The sequence below is a fragment of the Meleagris gallopavo genome, chromosome Z (assembly GCF_905368555.1).
Source record: "Meleagris gallopavo chromosome Z, MGAL_WU_HG_1.1, whole genome shotgun sequence".
NCBI lineage: Eukaryota > Metazoa > Chordata > Aves > Galliformes > Phasianidae > Meleagris > Meleagris gallopavo.
In genome coordinates, this window is record NC_139435.1 from 42812256 (window position 1) to 42828013 (window position 15758).

Here is a 15758-nt window from a genome sequence, read left to right on the forward strand (position 1 = left end):
CATAGTTTCCTACATTTCCTGAAACATTCATCACTAATTCAAAAGTGAACCATTCTATAGAAATACATTCTCAGAAAGTAATATGCTCAAAAAATTTAAGCATTTATCTGATGTTACAATGAATTCATAAGTATAAATGTAAAAATTACAGGCATTCACATCAGAAAGTACAGAATTCTAAAATTCATGTACAAACAAAGCTAACCTTTGTTAGTCACCAGCCTATTTGGTACAGTATTTGTAAGTTTTCCCCTACAGTGAACAAAGACTCTTCTAACTTCCGAATATGAACTGTTGGGATTCATGGTACAGGTACCATAAACACTTATATGTATGTTATATATACTCTCACACAAGTTGCTCTAAATGTAATACCTCCTATTAATTTCCATACAAAGAAGAGTACAACAACACAATAATGCTATATGATACAACAAATCCTCAGCTACATAACATTAGAACAACCATTAGATATGCATTTGGCAATGAACAAGAACTGGCACAAAACTTGTTACAGTTGGAAAAAGGGGAGTTACATTTGGAAAGAATATTGTGGTGAAACAGAATGAAACACAGAAAGAATATTCACTTGTATTCAAAGATTCAGGCTCACAGTGGGAGACTCCACAACAGAGGGATCTCCAGAAAGAGATCCTTCCCCAGCAGTAGTCAGCCCTTAAATGGGGTCCAGGCTCCACTCCTTCCAGTCACACAGGTGAATTGCCTTCACATGTGGTCCCACAGCTGACCCAGTTCTTGCCTCAGGTGATCAATCAGTGTTTCTCAGGCTGTGACTCAACAGTTCCCATACATTCTACCCCTCCACAGCATAAACCAATGATCAAGTTAGCTAGAGGATGAGCCTTCTTTAATATGCAGATCCAACATAATGCAATGCTTACACAATTGCCCACTTTGATGCAAGTTGACAGAATTTAAGATGACTGATGATCAGTATATGGCTGATGTTCATGTTCTCTCATGGGCCAGTTCTTGGTGGTGCTACTGGAGGCATGCAATCATGTGGTACAGGTCCATCTATGTTCCATCAAAATAGAAGGGTTCAGATAGGCCATCACTAGGTATTGTGCATGATCTCACAGCAACACTGGAATACTTTAATGGCAGTTCACTCCTTCCAGTGACCCTAGAGAGTCAAAGACTCACGGAGAGTAGAACAGATGTTTCAGGAATACCAGGAGGGGAAGGTCTCCCTCCAGGGCAAGATACAGGCCGTATTCCTATCCTGGATCAACATTTTGGCTTGCACTGGGGCATGCCCCAGCTGCCTATGCCACACCCTTTGGCCAGATATCTGAAGCTGCATAACTATATCAGGCACCAAAGTGGGTGTCCTGATCTGCTATAGAGACATGATGAGGGTCCCTTTATAATGAAGACCAGACTGTTGACCACAGTGTCAGTAGGCCATGTACCAATTAATGGAGGAACTACTGAGCCTCCCATCTCCAATAATCTCCTCCAAGGTGCAAGTAGGCCACACCACTTTGGTCCTACCTGCACCTACCAAGGCCATTTTATTATATGGGTGCCTAGTTCTAGATTCTCAGGGGTAGGGAGCAGAAGATTATTTTCATTGCCATTTGGGGTCTTACCCAATTGTATGGGAACTGCTGAATCATGGCCTGAGCCTCTGACTGATCACCTGAGGAGAGCAATGAGTCAGCCTTGGGAACACAGGTGAAGGTAATTCAACTGTGCTGCTGGAAGGGGTGGAGCCTGGCTCCACCTCTCCTAGACCCATTTAAGAGCTTAATACCAGTGGGGAAGGATCTCTTTCTGGAATCCTTCCTTTGGAGTTTTACAGCAAGCCCAGGACAATGATAAGCACTCTATCTATTCTGTTTTTGGTATAATAAACTGCTTAGCCAAACTTGTTTATTTCATAGTTATAACATCTTTATATTCATTGACTATAGACTTGGTGAGCCAGGCAGGCTAAATATGCTAAAATTTACATTATGTCCTTTCTATGGAATTTCTATAAGTGGTCAAGGGGGAGAACGCTACCCCCCTGGATAAAATGATTCCAGGGCAGATCCCAGGATTTGTGGGATCTCCTTATTATGAGCTAGTGGTTATCATTAAAAAATGGGGTCCCCCACATGTTATGGGAAATATCTCCCCATATCACATGGCAGATTACTTTCAGGAACTTAGCAAAGACATACTGATCACGAAAGAAAGCCAATTAGCTGCTTCCACAGTGGTATGTCCACTTACTAAATGCTTTAAATCATGCAGAAATGAGGAATAATAGTTTAGATAATGAAAACCAACTTTTGAAAGACTGTATTGAAAGTTAGAGCAAGAACTTCGCATATTAACAGGGAAGAAACCAATTCTGCATCTTCCAATAGGTCAAGTTCGTAACATTTCAATAAACAATGACCAGACTCCTGAATCAACCAACTTCGTTGATCAGAAAAATAAAAAATCTAAATTAGATCTCTAATATCCGATTTTGACAGATCCACTAGAAGTCTGTCCTGTTATAACCCAGAAAACAAAAAAAGTACAGGACAGACCAGCAGGGGTGCTGCCTGATCAGTGGTCCTCTGCCCAGACTCATTTGCATGTAACAGCCCGGCCATACATGGCAACGGAATTGATGGATTTAGTACAGCGATTTCAGCAGAAGCCTAGAGAAAGTGTGCCAGCTTGATTATTAAGATTGTGGGATTCTGGGGCAGAAAGCGTTTTGGTAAATGGCCCAGAAATAGCCAAGTTGGCCACCATGACTGACCATCCTGCTCTCAGGCAGAAGTTATATGTGAGTACTCAATATCCTGATGAAAACCATTCTATAATAGAATGGTTAATGGTGGCCTGTTGTATGGTATGGCCGAATAAATCTGACATACCTCTACATACAGGGATGTGGTCCTCCATGAAGGAAGATCAAAATTATATCCGTGAACTAGGCATAAGGGAAGCAATTTATGAGGACACATTTGATGGCCCTGTTATGGTCAAATTCTCAGCAGAGATGAGAGATTTAATTCTACAGCAAGCTCCCTCTCATTTATATGGTACTTTGGTATCTATATTAAATCCCCTGGTGGCCTCAGAAGCTGTAGTCCAGCAGGCTGCCCAGTTAGTGGCTGACCTAGGAGAAACAGAACGCCTGCGGACCAGGCGCAGCATTTGGACGTTAGAAGAAGCTGAGGTCCTGCTGGTAACTAAAACCAAGATGCCGGCTACTCGAGCTCCTCGATCGGGACCCATAAGGATTTCCCGAAAACAGGTGTTTAATGACTTAATTTGGGCTGGGGTCCAATTTACTAAGATTGACTGCCGGCCCAACCATGTCCTTCTCCAGCTTTGGAGACAACTAAAGGACAATCAAAAATTTCAAAACTACCCTAAGAAACCAAGGGTAAGAGTTTTAGAGAGAATACCAACGACAACATGGAACCTAGAAGATTTCATTGTTCCTAATAGGAAAAAAAAGCCGCCTTAGGTGTCTCGGGCCACGATGCCTGAGCCACCAGAAGCAAAAGAATTGGCCATAGCACAAATCATGGCATGACAGGGGATGTTAGTCCCTGTAGGGCCTCCAGATCGGACCGGAAGCCCTATGTAGAATTAATGATTTATTGGTCCCGAAAAAATATTCAGAGAGTTATGGCATTAGTGGACACTGGAGCAGAAACATCAATTATCTCCGGAGATCTGACCAAATTTGATGGAGACAGAATAATGATTGGTGGTTTTGGGGGCAGACTATTCCTGTCACCCAAACATGGTTGAAACTGGGGGTTGGGCCAGGGTCTCCTGCCCTGGGAGTATAAACTGTTTACTGCCCCAGTACTAGAATACGTCTTGGGCATAGATATTCTATGCAGTCTGGCTCTCCAGACAGCTGTGGGGGAGTTCAGACTTTGACAGAGATGTATCAGTGTCCGGGCGGTGCAGGCAATACTAAGAGGCCTGCAAAACATGGGCCTGCCAAAACCGCGCTGGATTACTAATGTGAGACAGTATAGACTCCCAGGTGGGCAGGATGAAATAATGAAGACGGTGCAGGAATTAGAAAAAGTGGGCGTTATAAGATCTGCCCACAGCCCATATAATTCCCCCATATGGCCAGTTGGATGGCATGTGGAGAATGACAGTAGATTACAGGGAATTAAATAAGGTTATGCTGCCTATTCATGCGGCCATACCCAATATTGCCTCCCTAATGGACACATTAGGGAGATAAAAACCTACCACTGTGTCCTAGATTTGGCAAATGCATTCTTCAGTATCCCAATTGCTGAGGAATCGAAAGATCAGTTTGCGTTTATGTGGGGAGGCAGGCAGTGGACCTTTCAGGGGTACGTGCATTCACCAACACATTGCCATACTGATGTGTGATGTGGCTAATTGGAGAAAACCTGATAATGTTAACTTATATCACTATATTAATGATCTTCTGTTGACATCCAACTCACTGGAGGATGACAGCCGGCAGATTCATTAACCGCCTATTTACAATAGAGGGGATGGGCTATAAATGCCCAAAAGCTGCAAGGTCCGGGCCTGCCCATAAAATTGCTGGGGGTGGTTTGGTCAGGAAAGACCAAAGTACTACCCAGTGCTGTCATAGATAAGGTTCAGGTGTTCCCAGTCCCTACAACATCGAAGCAGCTGCAAGAGTTTCTAGGTATATTGGCTTATTGGCGCTCTTTTGTACTTCACCTACCGCAGCTGCTAAGGCCACTGTATAGACTCACAAAAAAGGGGCAGCTATGGGACTGGGGGAAAACAGAACAGGACGCTTTCCAACAGGCAAAACGGGCAGTTAAACAAGCCCAGGCATTGGGTGTATTTGATCCTACCCTCCCAGCCGAGTTGGATGTTCACATCACTCAAGATGGCTTTGGTTGGGGCCTGTGGCAACACCAGAGTTCTGTTCGGACCCCCATTGGTTTCTGGTCTCAGGTTTGGCATGGAGCAGAAGAAAGATACAGTATGATTGAAAAACAGTTATTGGCTACCACCTACTCCGCATTACAGGTGGTAGAGCCGATAACTCAAACGGCTGAAGTATTAGTCAAGATCACTCTGCTGATTCAGGGGTGTGTGAAAGATCTGACCAACCTTCCTAAGACAGGGGTGGCCCAAGCACAGGCAGTGGCACGATGGTCACCTACCTCAGCCAAAGGAGTAGTCTGTCTTCATCATCCTTGAAAGAAGAACTCCAGAAGATCCTAGGCCCAGTGATATATCACAGTGATACACCAAAAGAAACATTGGTCGCTCTACCAGAGAAGAGTCCTGTTCAGGAGGGAAAATATCCTATTCCTGAAGATGCCTAGTACACAAATGGGTTCAGCAAGGGCAACCCGAGCGAGTGGAGAGCAATAGCATACCATCCTTCCACTGAGACACTCTGGTTTGATTAGGGGGATGGTCAGAGCAGCCAATGGGCAGAACTGCGAGCCGTGTGGACGGTTATAACCAAGGAACCCCGTGATGGCATCCTAAACATCTGTACAGATATTTGGGTTGTGTACCAGGGGCTCACTCTTTGGATTGCACAGTGGGCCACCCAGGAATGGACTATCCATGCCTGGCCAATCTGAGGCAAAGACACAATTAGACATATGGAATACAGTCAAACACAGGACTGTATGTGTCTGCCGTGTTTCTGGTCATCAGCCCCTACAGTCACCAGGAAATGATAAAGCTGACACGCTGGGCCGAGTTTGATGGATTGAGAATTCACCATCTGAGAACATTACCCATTGGTTACATCAGAAGCTACAGCATGCGGGAGAAAAGACAACGTGGGCAGCTGCTAAAGCATGGGGACTGCCCATACAGCTACCTGACATCATCCAGGCATGCCAGGATTGCGACGCTTGCTCTAAGATGAAACCAAGATCGTTGCCTGAAACAACAGCCCATCTTGCTAGAAGACACAATCCTCTCCAGCAATGGCAGGTCGATTACACTGGGCCCTTTCCTCGGTCTGAGGGGGTGAGATATGCCCTGACCTGTATCGACACTGCAAGTGGGCTACTGCAGGCCTATCCAGTACTGAAAGCAAACCAGGCATATACCATCAAGGCACTCACCCAACTGATATCTGCCTACAGGACACTTCAAGTCATCGAGAGTGACCAAGGAACTCATTTTATTGGTGCAATGATACAGTGCTGGGCAGAAGAAAATAACATTGAATGGCGATTCCACCTGCCATATAATCCAACAATGGGCAGGCCTCACTGAATGTTATAACGGTATTCTTAGGGCTGCCGTGAAGACAGACTCCCAGTCCCTACAGGAGTGGATGAAAAGATTCTATGAAATCCCACGGGACCTGAATGAAAGACCCCGAGATGGCAGACCCAGTGCCCTGAGAATGTTGCAGACAACATGGGCCACTCTGCTTAGGATCCAAATTTCGGGCACTGATAATCAGGTCAGACCCCAGATTGGTATGAAAATAGTCTCCTCGCTGCCTCTGAGAATTTAGATCCTGGCACCCATAGAGTAAAATGGCCTTGGAAGGTGCAGGTAGGACCCAGGTGGTGTGGCCTACTTGCACCTTGGAGGAGATCATTGGAGATGGGAGGCTCAGTAGTCCCTCCAGTAATAGGCCTGCTGATGTTGTGGTCAAAACTCCAATCTTCATTGCCAAAAAGACCCTCATCATGTCCCTATTGCAAATAAGGACACCTCCTTCGGTGCCTGATATAATTATGCAGCCACAGACATCAGGCCAAAAGGTGTGGTACAGGCGGCCGGGATGTGCCCCAATACAAGCAGAAGTGTTGACCCAGGATAGAAATACGGCCTGTATCTTGCCCTGCAGGGAGACCTTCCCCTCCTGGTACCCCTGAAACATCTGTATTACTCCCCATGAGTCTTTGAGCCTTCAGGATCACCAGAAGGAACAAAATGCCAACAAAGTGTTCCAATGTTACTGTCAGATCATGTGCAACACCCAGTAATGGTCTACATGGGATTGATGAAACATGAAACCTGTACCTCACGACCACATGCCTCCAGTAACTTCATCGAGCACTGGCCCATAAAAGAATATGGACGTTCACCAATCATCACTCATCTTGAACTTGCATCGCGATGGAAATTGTATAAGCATTGCGATATAGCTGATCTCTGTATTAGGAAAAACTTACCCTTTAGTCAACTCAATCATTGGTTCATGCCGTGAAGGGGTGGAGTAGGTGGGAACTGCTGAATCACGGCCTGAGCCTTTGATGATCACCTGAGGAGAGCAATGAGTCAGCCTCGGGTGCACAGGTGAAGGTAATTCAACTGTGCTGCTGGAAGGGGTGGAGCCTAGCTCCACCTCTCCTAGACCCATTTAAGAGCTTACTACCAGTGGGGAAGGATCTCTTTCTGGAGATCCCTCTTTTGGAGTTTTACAGCAAGCCCTGGACAACGATAAGCACTCTATATATTCTGTTTTTGGTATAATAAACTGCTTAGCCAAACTCTCTTGTTTATTTCATAATTATAACATCTGTACATTCATTGATTATACACCCAATTATTGGTGCCCAAATTTTAATTTGGATCCAGGTGGGGAGGCCCATGTTGTCTGTAGCATTTTCAGGGCACTGGGTCTGCCATCTCTAGGCCTTGCACTCAGGTCCCACAGGATTTCAAAGAGTCTCTTTGTCCACCCCTACAGAGACTGAGATTCTGTCTTCAGGGCAGCCTTAACAATACTGTTATAGAGTTCAATAATACTGGCCCCATTGGATTATGCAGGCAGAATTACCATTCAATGTTGTTTTCTTCTGTCCAGCATTGTATCATCATACCAGTAAAATGAGTCTCTTGGTTGCTCTTGATTACTTGAGAATAGGCAGCCATCAATTTGGTAAATTCTTTGATGCCTGGTTCACTCTCGGCACTGGATAGGCCTACATTAGCCCACTTGCAATATTAATGTGTGTCAGGGCATATCTTGCCCCCTCAGCCCGAGGAAGGGGCCCAATGTAATCAACCTGCCATTCCGTATGTCTAACCACATATCTCTGCCTGGATTGGTCAGGAGTGGATAGTCCATTCCTGGGTGGCCCACTGTGCAATCCAAGGAGTGAGCTCCTGGTACAAAGCCCAAATATCTGTACAGATATTCAGGACACTATCACCAGTTCCTTGGTTATGACCATCCACACGACTCGCATTCTGCCCATTGGCTACTATGACAATTGCCCTCTTCAAACCAGACAGTTTTAGTGGAGGGATGGTATAATACAGCTCTCCACTTGCTCAGCTTGCCCTTGCTGGACCCATCTGTGTAGCAGGCATCTTCAGGAATAGGTTACTTCCCCTCCTGAATAGGACTCTTCTCTAGTGGAGCAACCAAGGTGTTGTAGTAGGTGTTAACGAGGAGTCGAGATGTGATGGGATAGGACCTCCCCTGCTCTGCTGTGTGGGTCATCACACGTGCTTAAGGGGCGTAGACGAAGCATGTAGGATATATAAGTCACTGTTTAGTCACAATAAACGCCATTTGCAACATCCTCATATTGGCGTCAGTGCTGTTATGGTCCTAGCGAGGGGAGATTGCTAGTCCCCGGCAGATCAGACCTCGAGAACAGGGACAACAAGTGGTGCCCCATGTGAGGCATGATGGCCCGTCACCCCCCTCATGTTCCCTGAGGTCTGGTGTGTGACCTGAGATCCGGAGTGTGGCCTGATCCTGCGCAGGATGGAATCAGTTGTTAAGGTTTTGTTGCAGCTGGGTAAGGAGTTGGGTAAGGACTACGGCGGCAGGGATATGCCTTCTAAGAAGGAATTGGCTGCCGTAGTGTCCTGCTTGGAGTGGGAGGGGGTGTGTGAGGACCCCAGGGATATTTTGAATCACCAGAAGTGGGATGAGATTATTTTGCTGCTTGCGCATCACGCGATGAATGCCCAATCAGGTGCAGAGCTTAAAACATGGGGTTTGGTGCTAGGGGCACTGAAAACAGCAAAGGAAGAGGGGGAGGTTACAGGGGCCACTCTACAGCTTCTTGGGCTTGCCCTGGTGGGGGGAGCAGGAGGCGTAGCTATAGCAGCTGGTGGAGACGGGAGGGGTAGTCGGGGCAAGAGTCAACAAAGTATTAACGATTTCCGGAATAAAGGGGAGGATGTGGGGAGCGATATACCTTTTAGGTGTTCGTGTGGTGCTGTGCCCGGTGAAGAGGGACAAGATGGTGACTGCATTTGACTGTCGCAGACCACTCTGCCTGTGCTTGATGGAGGGGAACAAGATGCTGACCGCCCGCTGCCATACCTGGACCCATCCGTTCAGCTGCAGCGGCCATGATATTCTTTTAAGGAGATGAGAGAATGCGCGGCCAATCAGGAGTCTCCTCGGCAGATAACTTCTTATCAGTCAAGGACTGAGCCGAGGGAAGCAGGGAGGGGAGGTGAAGCGCAGAGGCCTTATCAGCCTGACATGGAGCTGAAGGGAGAGAGCAGTGGGGGGGAGGCAGAAGCAGCTTCATTCTGAGAAACTAAGAGTCACATTAACAGACTGGGGAAAGATCAGGTCTAGTCTGATAGATGAAGGAAGATCGTTGGAAGGTTTCCCAGTTGTTGTAAACAGTGGAGGAAACCCTGAGTGGGTACCTCTTGATCCAAAGGGCATTACCCGCCTGTTAGACTGCATGGAGAAGCAAGGCTTGAACTCACCCCTCACCTTGAATGCCTTAGAGGACATGACATCTATAGGTCCCCTTCTCCCTCACGACATAACGAATTTGATGCGTATGGTGCTGTCTCCAGTACAGTATACATTATGGTCCTCAGAGTGGATGACAGGATTGCGAGCAGCTATAGGGACTGCAGAATCAATTCCTGACCACCTATTACATGGGTCCTCATTAATGCACTGGGCAGGAATGGTCAGGGGAATGGAGACTCCCCAGAGACAAGCAGCCAGGCTTAGGCCAGGGAAACTTATACCGGCTACAGACATGATGATTCAAGCATTTAAGAGAGTAGCCAAGGGTGTGGAGCCTGTGGACCCTCGGACCAAGGTGATCCAGGGGCCAACGGAATCATTCTCTGCTTTTGTGGACAGGCTACAGAAGGCCATACAGGGGTCAGAACTCCCGAAATCTGCCCAAGGTCCAGTTTTTATGGACTGTCTCCAGCAGCAGAGCCAGCCGGAGATCAGGGAACTTCTCCTGCTACTCCACAGCTTAGTACGCCTGGGGAGATGATCAAGTATATTCTGGATAAGCAAAAGACAGCATCTCTGACCAGTGAAGGGTTAGCGGTGGCTATCGTCGCTGCAGTTGGGACGCGACAGTCCCAGGGGCCGTGTTATGGGTGCGGCCAAGCAGGTCACTTTAAGGCAAATTGTCCAATTGCACATGGTGCGCGAGGATCCCAGGGCCCGGCCAGGGGACTGATAGAGCTGATATGTTGGAACTGCAGAGGCCGTGGCCATACTGCCCGCCAGTGTCCAAGTAAGAGCATGCTCAGGAGAGATGAACACCAGCAGGGAAATGAAGGTGGGAGGGTCCCCTTGGCCCAGGGCCCCACCCCCATTCCTTTGACTGGGCCAACCCCAGGTCCTTCCCTCGAGTTCATCACACGCCCACAGTGGCGCTGACGCTGGATTGTCAGGATCAGCCCCTCGTTAAGATTGTGGTCTCGTATGCTGGGGAGTTACCCCCCAACTACGCAGGCCCACGATCTATATTTGTTACCGCACTTATGGATTCTGGGGCAGATGTCACAGTTATATCAGATCACGAATGGCCAAGTGACTGGCCACTGATTCCATCTCGCGCAGTGTCGGGTGTGGGAGGTTCTCTTCCAGCAAAGAGGGCAAAGGATGAGGTCGAAATCATGTCAATAAATAGGGACGGGACCATTGAAAGACCTGTTCTGATAACTCCCTTTGTAGCCCAAAGTACAAATACTTTGCCGGGTACATTATTAAAGAGGGACTTCTTGAGGGGGCTTAGGGCACGCATTACAAATTTATGATTAGGGCCACTGTCTGCCAACTGTCTGCCGCTCATGCCATTCCATTACGCTGGAGATGGGCTGTCCGCCCCTTCTGGGTAGATCAGTGGCTCCTTTCACATGATAAGCTTGCGGCCCTTAAGTATTTGCTTGCTCAGGAGCTTCGCCTTGGGCATCTTGAACCCTCACTTAGTCCATGGAACACCCCTTAATGTTCATCATTAAGAAATGGTCAGGGGCCTATCGCCTGCTACATGACCTCCGTGCGGTTAATGCTCAATTGGTCCCCTTTGGAGCCGTGCAACAAGGTGGCCCTCCTTTATCAGCTATTCCCAGAGGATGGCTGTTAGTAGTAATTGATCTTAAGGATTGCTTCTTTTCTATTCCTCTGGCAGAGGAAGACCGGGAAGTGTTTGCTTTCACTGTTCCAACTGAGAATAATGCTGGGCCTGCCAAAAGGTATCAGTGGCGGGTCTTGCCTCAAGGAATGGCATGCTCTCCCACAATATGTCAGCTTGTAGTGGGGAAGGTAATGGAGCCGATGAGGGAAGCATTCCCACAGTGTGTCCTCTGTCATTACATGGATGATCTCTTGCTAGCAGCTCCTTCCCTTCTGGAGCTACAGCTGTTGGAATCTAAGGTTGTGGATGCTCTCACAACTGCTGGTTTCGTGATCTCTAAGCAAAATATTCAGAGAGGCCTGCAGATGGTATATCTAGGGTATCGATTTGGACCTGCTATGGTCTGCCTGGTGGGGCTTGATATCTGGCTGAATGTCTCAACCCTTTGGGATGTTCAAAAGCTGGTTGGCGCAATACAATGGGTTAGAGGTGGGGATTCCTGCTCGGCTCATGAAGCCCTTCTATGATCAGTTCAAAGGTGCAGATCCCAATGAACCCCGAACTCTCACCCCAGAAATGGTTTCTGCATGATGCAAGATCTTGCAGAGCTGTATGGACTCGAAGCTCGCTCATTTCAACCCCACTGAAGCTTTGAAAGTGGCTGTGACTCGTAGTGAAGCAGGGGCGGCTGCAGTCATGGGACACACTCTAAGCGCAAGCCCAGAGCCTTTGTGGTGGCTCTTTTCGGTCCAGCTGACATAAGCATTCACCTCATGGCTCAAGATCTTATCCACTCTCCTCCGCAAGGCTCGGTTGATGCTTGTGCGAGTGTTCCTGCAGGAACCTGACATAATCTATCTGCAGAGTTCTTTTCGTGAATTACAGCCTCTCCCTGAGTTTCTTCTTGTTGCGCTCCAGGGTTTCGGAGGCAAATTGCTTTTCTCAGACTCTGCCTGTTTTTGAGTTAGTGCGCCCTCTCCAAGTGTCATTAGCTACTAGGGTACAGGTCACTCCCCTTCAAGGGCCCACTCTGTTCACAGATGCCTCCTCTGGCACAAAACAGGGAGCGGTAGTTTGGCAAGGCTCTGATGGAGTATGGGAAACCGCTATCTTTACTGACTCTCTGTCAGTGTCCAGTTTTTGGAGGTGAGGGCTGTGGCGATCGCAGTAGAGATGTGGCGAGATATTCCCTGCAATATAGTGACTGATTCTGCTTTCGCAGCTAAGCTGTTAGCTCAAATGGGTCAAGAAGGTTTACCCAGCTCGGAGGCTGCCAGCATCTTAGAAGATGCACTGGCTACCCGTTCGGCCCCAGTTGCACTCAGAGCTTCCGGGGTTTTTTACAATGGGCAGTGCAGTAGCTGATAAGGCTGCAGATACAGCAGTCTTTACGGTCAGAGCTGCGCATGATCTTCATGCGACCCTTCTCATAGGTGCTCGAGCTTTGGCACAAGCCTGTTCTATTCCCTTGTCAGCGGCTCGTGATGTAGTCCAAGTGTGTCCACACTGCAATTCTGCTCAAACTATTGGTGCGGGAGTCAACCCATGCGGTCTAGGGCCATTGCAGATCTGGCAGACATATTTCACATGGGAACCTCAGATGGCCCTCACCCGTGGCTCACTGTTACTGTGGACTCGTCTTCCACCATGATCGCGGCTACCCAGCATGCAAAGGCCAATTCGTCTGTGGCACAGAGCCATTGGGCTGCTGTGATAGCTGCTATGGGGTTACCCAGCCAGATAAAGACAGACAATGGGTCTTGCTTCACTTCAAAATCGACCCAGGAATGGCAGACATCCCACTCCACAGGGATTCCCGGTAACTCCCAGGGGCAAGCAATTGTGGAACGTGCCAATTGCCTCCTCAAGGAAAAGATACGCGTCCTTGGGGAAGTGGAAGGGTACCGGGAGAGAATTCCGGTCAAGAGACAAGCAGAAATCCTAGCTAAGGTTATTTACATGTTGAATCACTTCAAGAGGAGAGAAAGTAATTGGTCTCCAGTACAGAAACACTGGCAACCTAAAATCCTGACGGAAGGACCTCCGATAAAGATAAGAACAGAGAGTGGACAATGGGAAAGGGGATGCTCAATGTTGGTTTGGGGCAGGGGTTTTGCTGCCATCAGGCATCAGGAAACAGGGAAGGTTGTTTGAGTTCCATCAAGAAAGATACGGCCAGATACTAGCATAAACTAATTGGATCATGAGCCCTCCCATTTGCAGGTTTGGCTCCTCAGGAGGCCCAGAATACAGACAGGATCAACGAAAGAACAGGAGAAGGAATCGCTTCTGAAGACCTCACTCGTCAAAGGAAAAGTGTTCTTAATAGCGCCAGTTAAGAATGTAATGCTTTTGCTTTCGCTTTTTGCTCATAGTACTCTTAAGGCTCAAAACACTTATCTTGATACTGAACAGAACATTCGTCATCTTCGAAATTCATCTCAATGGGACACTTGAAGCAGTGCTTATATACACTGGGAAAGGGTGTGTTGGTATGAGGACCTCTTATAATTCCATACTCATAGATGATATTGCTGTAGGTACCAGTGATCACTCAAATCTCTGTGTCTGCAACTTTACTAGTATTGTAGGATGTGACTTTAATTAGCCCAGCTTGAATTACCTAAGAATGTAGTGTATCACCCTCTGTATAATCTACGTTAGAGTAATTAGGCGGTAAGCAAATAATGCGCTGTAACGGGGCAAGGCTTTACCGAGCATGGGGAGAGGGAACTGTTGTAGTAGGCATTAATGAGGAGTTGGGATGTGATGGGATAGGACCTCCCCTGCTCTGCTGTGTGGGTCATCACGCCTGCTTAAGGGGCATAGACGAAGCATGTAGGATATATAAGTCACTGTTTAGTCACAATAAACACCATTTGCAACATCCTCATATTGGCGTCAGTGCTGTTATGGTCCTAGTGAGGGGAGATCTCTAGCCCCCGGCAGACTGGACCTCGAGAACGGGGACAACACCAATGTTTCTTTTGGTGCATCACTGCAATATGTTTCTGGGCCTAGGATCTTCTGGAGTTCTTTCAGAGGTGATGAAGACAGGATACTCCTCTGGCTGAGATAGGCAACCCATCATGCTATCGTTTGTGCTTGGGCCACCCCCATCTTAGGAAGGTGGGTCAGATCTTTCACCCACCCCTGAATCGGTAGGATGGTCTTCACTATAATTTCAGTTGTTTGGGTTATTGGTTCTACTGTCTGTAATGCAGAGAAGGCAGCCAATAACTGTTTTTCAATCATACTGTATCTTTCTCCTGCTCCGTGCCAGACCTGAAACCAGAACCAAAAGGGATCCAAACAGAACTCTGGCATTGCCACAGGCCTTTTTGGATTTTTGATAATCCAAGGTCTTTTTCTAATTCCTGCACCGTCTTTGATATTTCATCCTGCCCATCCAGGAGTCTATACTGTCTCACATTAGTAATCCAGCGCGGTTCTGGCAGGTGAACAGGCTCATGCTTCAGATACCTCTCAACATTGCCTGCACTGCCCAGACACTAAAGCACCTTTGTTGAAGTTTGAACTATCCTACAGTTGTCTGGAGAGCCAGACCACATAAACTGTCTATGCCCAAGATGTATTCTGGTACTGGGGCAGTAAACAATTTATACTCCCGGGGCAGGAAATCCTGGCCCAACCCCCAGTTTCAAACACACCTGGATGACAGGAATGGTCTGCACCCAAAGTCACCAACATCACTCTGTCCCCTTTAAGTTTAGTTGGATCTCTGTAATTAATTGATGTTTCTGCAACCATGTCTACTAATGCTATAACCCATTGTATGTTCTTTCGAGACCAAAAAATTGTGAGCTCAACATAGAGCCTCCAGTCCCGTCTGGAGGCCCTTCAGGAACTAACATCCCCTGTCATACCATAACCTGTCTTATGCCCAGGACTTTTCCCTCAGCTGTCTCAGGCATCATAGCCCAAGTCACCTGCAGAGGATTTTTTCTTCTATTAGGGACTCTAAAGTCCTCTAAATTCCAATTCCTTGTTGGCATTTGTTGAATTATTCATATTCCCGATCTTCTGGGAGTATTTTGAAATTTCTGATCATTTTGTCATTGTATCCACAATTGAAGTAAAACATGATTAGGCTGCCTATCGATCTTAGCAAAGGCAATCCCACGCCATATGAGATCATTAAACATTTGTTTTCAGGATACCCATATGAAGCCCAATCAGGGTTTCCTGTGGGGCATGCTTCCTGGTCTTAACTAGGAGAACCTCAGCTTCTTCTACCATTCGAACATTACACCTTGTTCTTAGGAGATCTGTTTTCCCCATATCAGCTACCAGCTTGTTGGATAATGGCCTCTGAGGCCACTAGAGGGTTTAGTATGCAAACTGAAGTTCCATAAAGGTTGGAAGGAACTTGTTGTAAAATCAGGCCTCTCATTCCCACCATAAATTGCGGCAGGTCTGGGCTCTTAAACGTTTTCT

General features: G+C 47.2%; 2 pseudogenes; both read left to right on the forward strand.

Moving 5' to 3' along the window:
- Window positions 1-15758, forward strand: part of LOC146542229 (uncharacterized) — a 417733-nt pseudogene that overhangs the window by 343740 nt on the left and 58235 nt on the right.
- On the forward strand, window positions 2759-3553 carry LOC146542232 (uncharacterized; annotated as a pseudogene).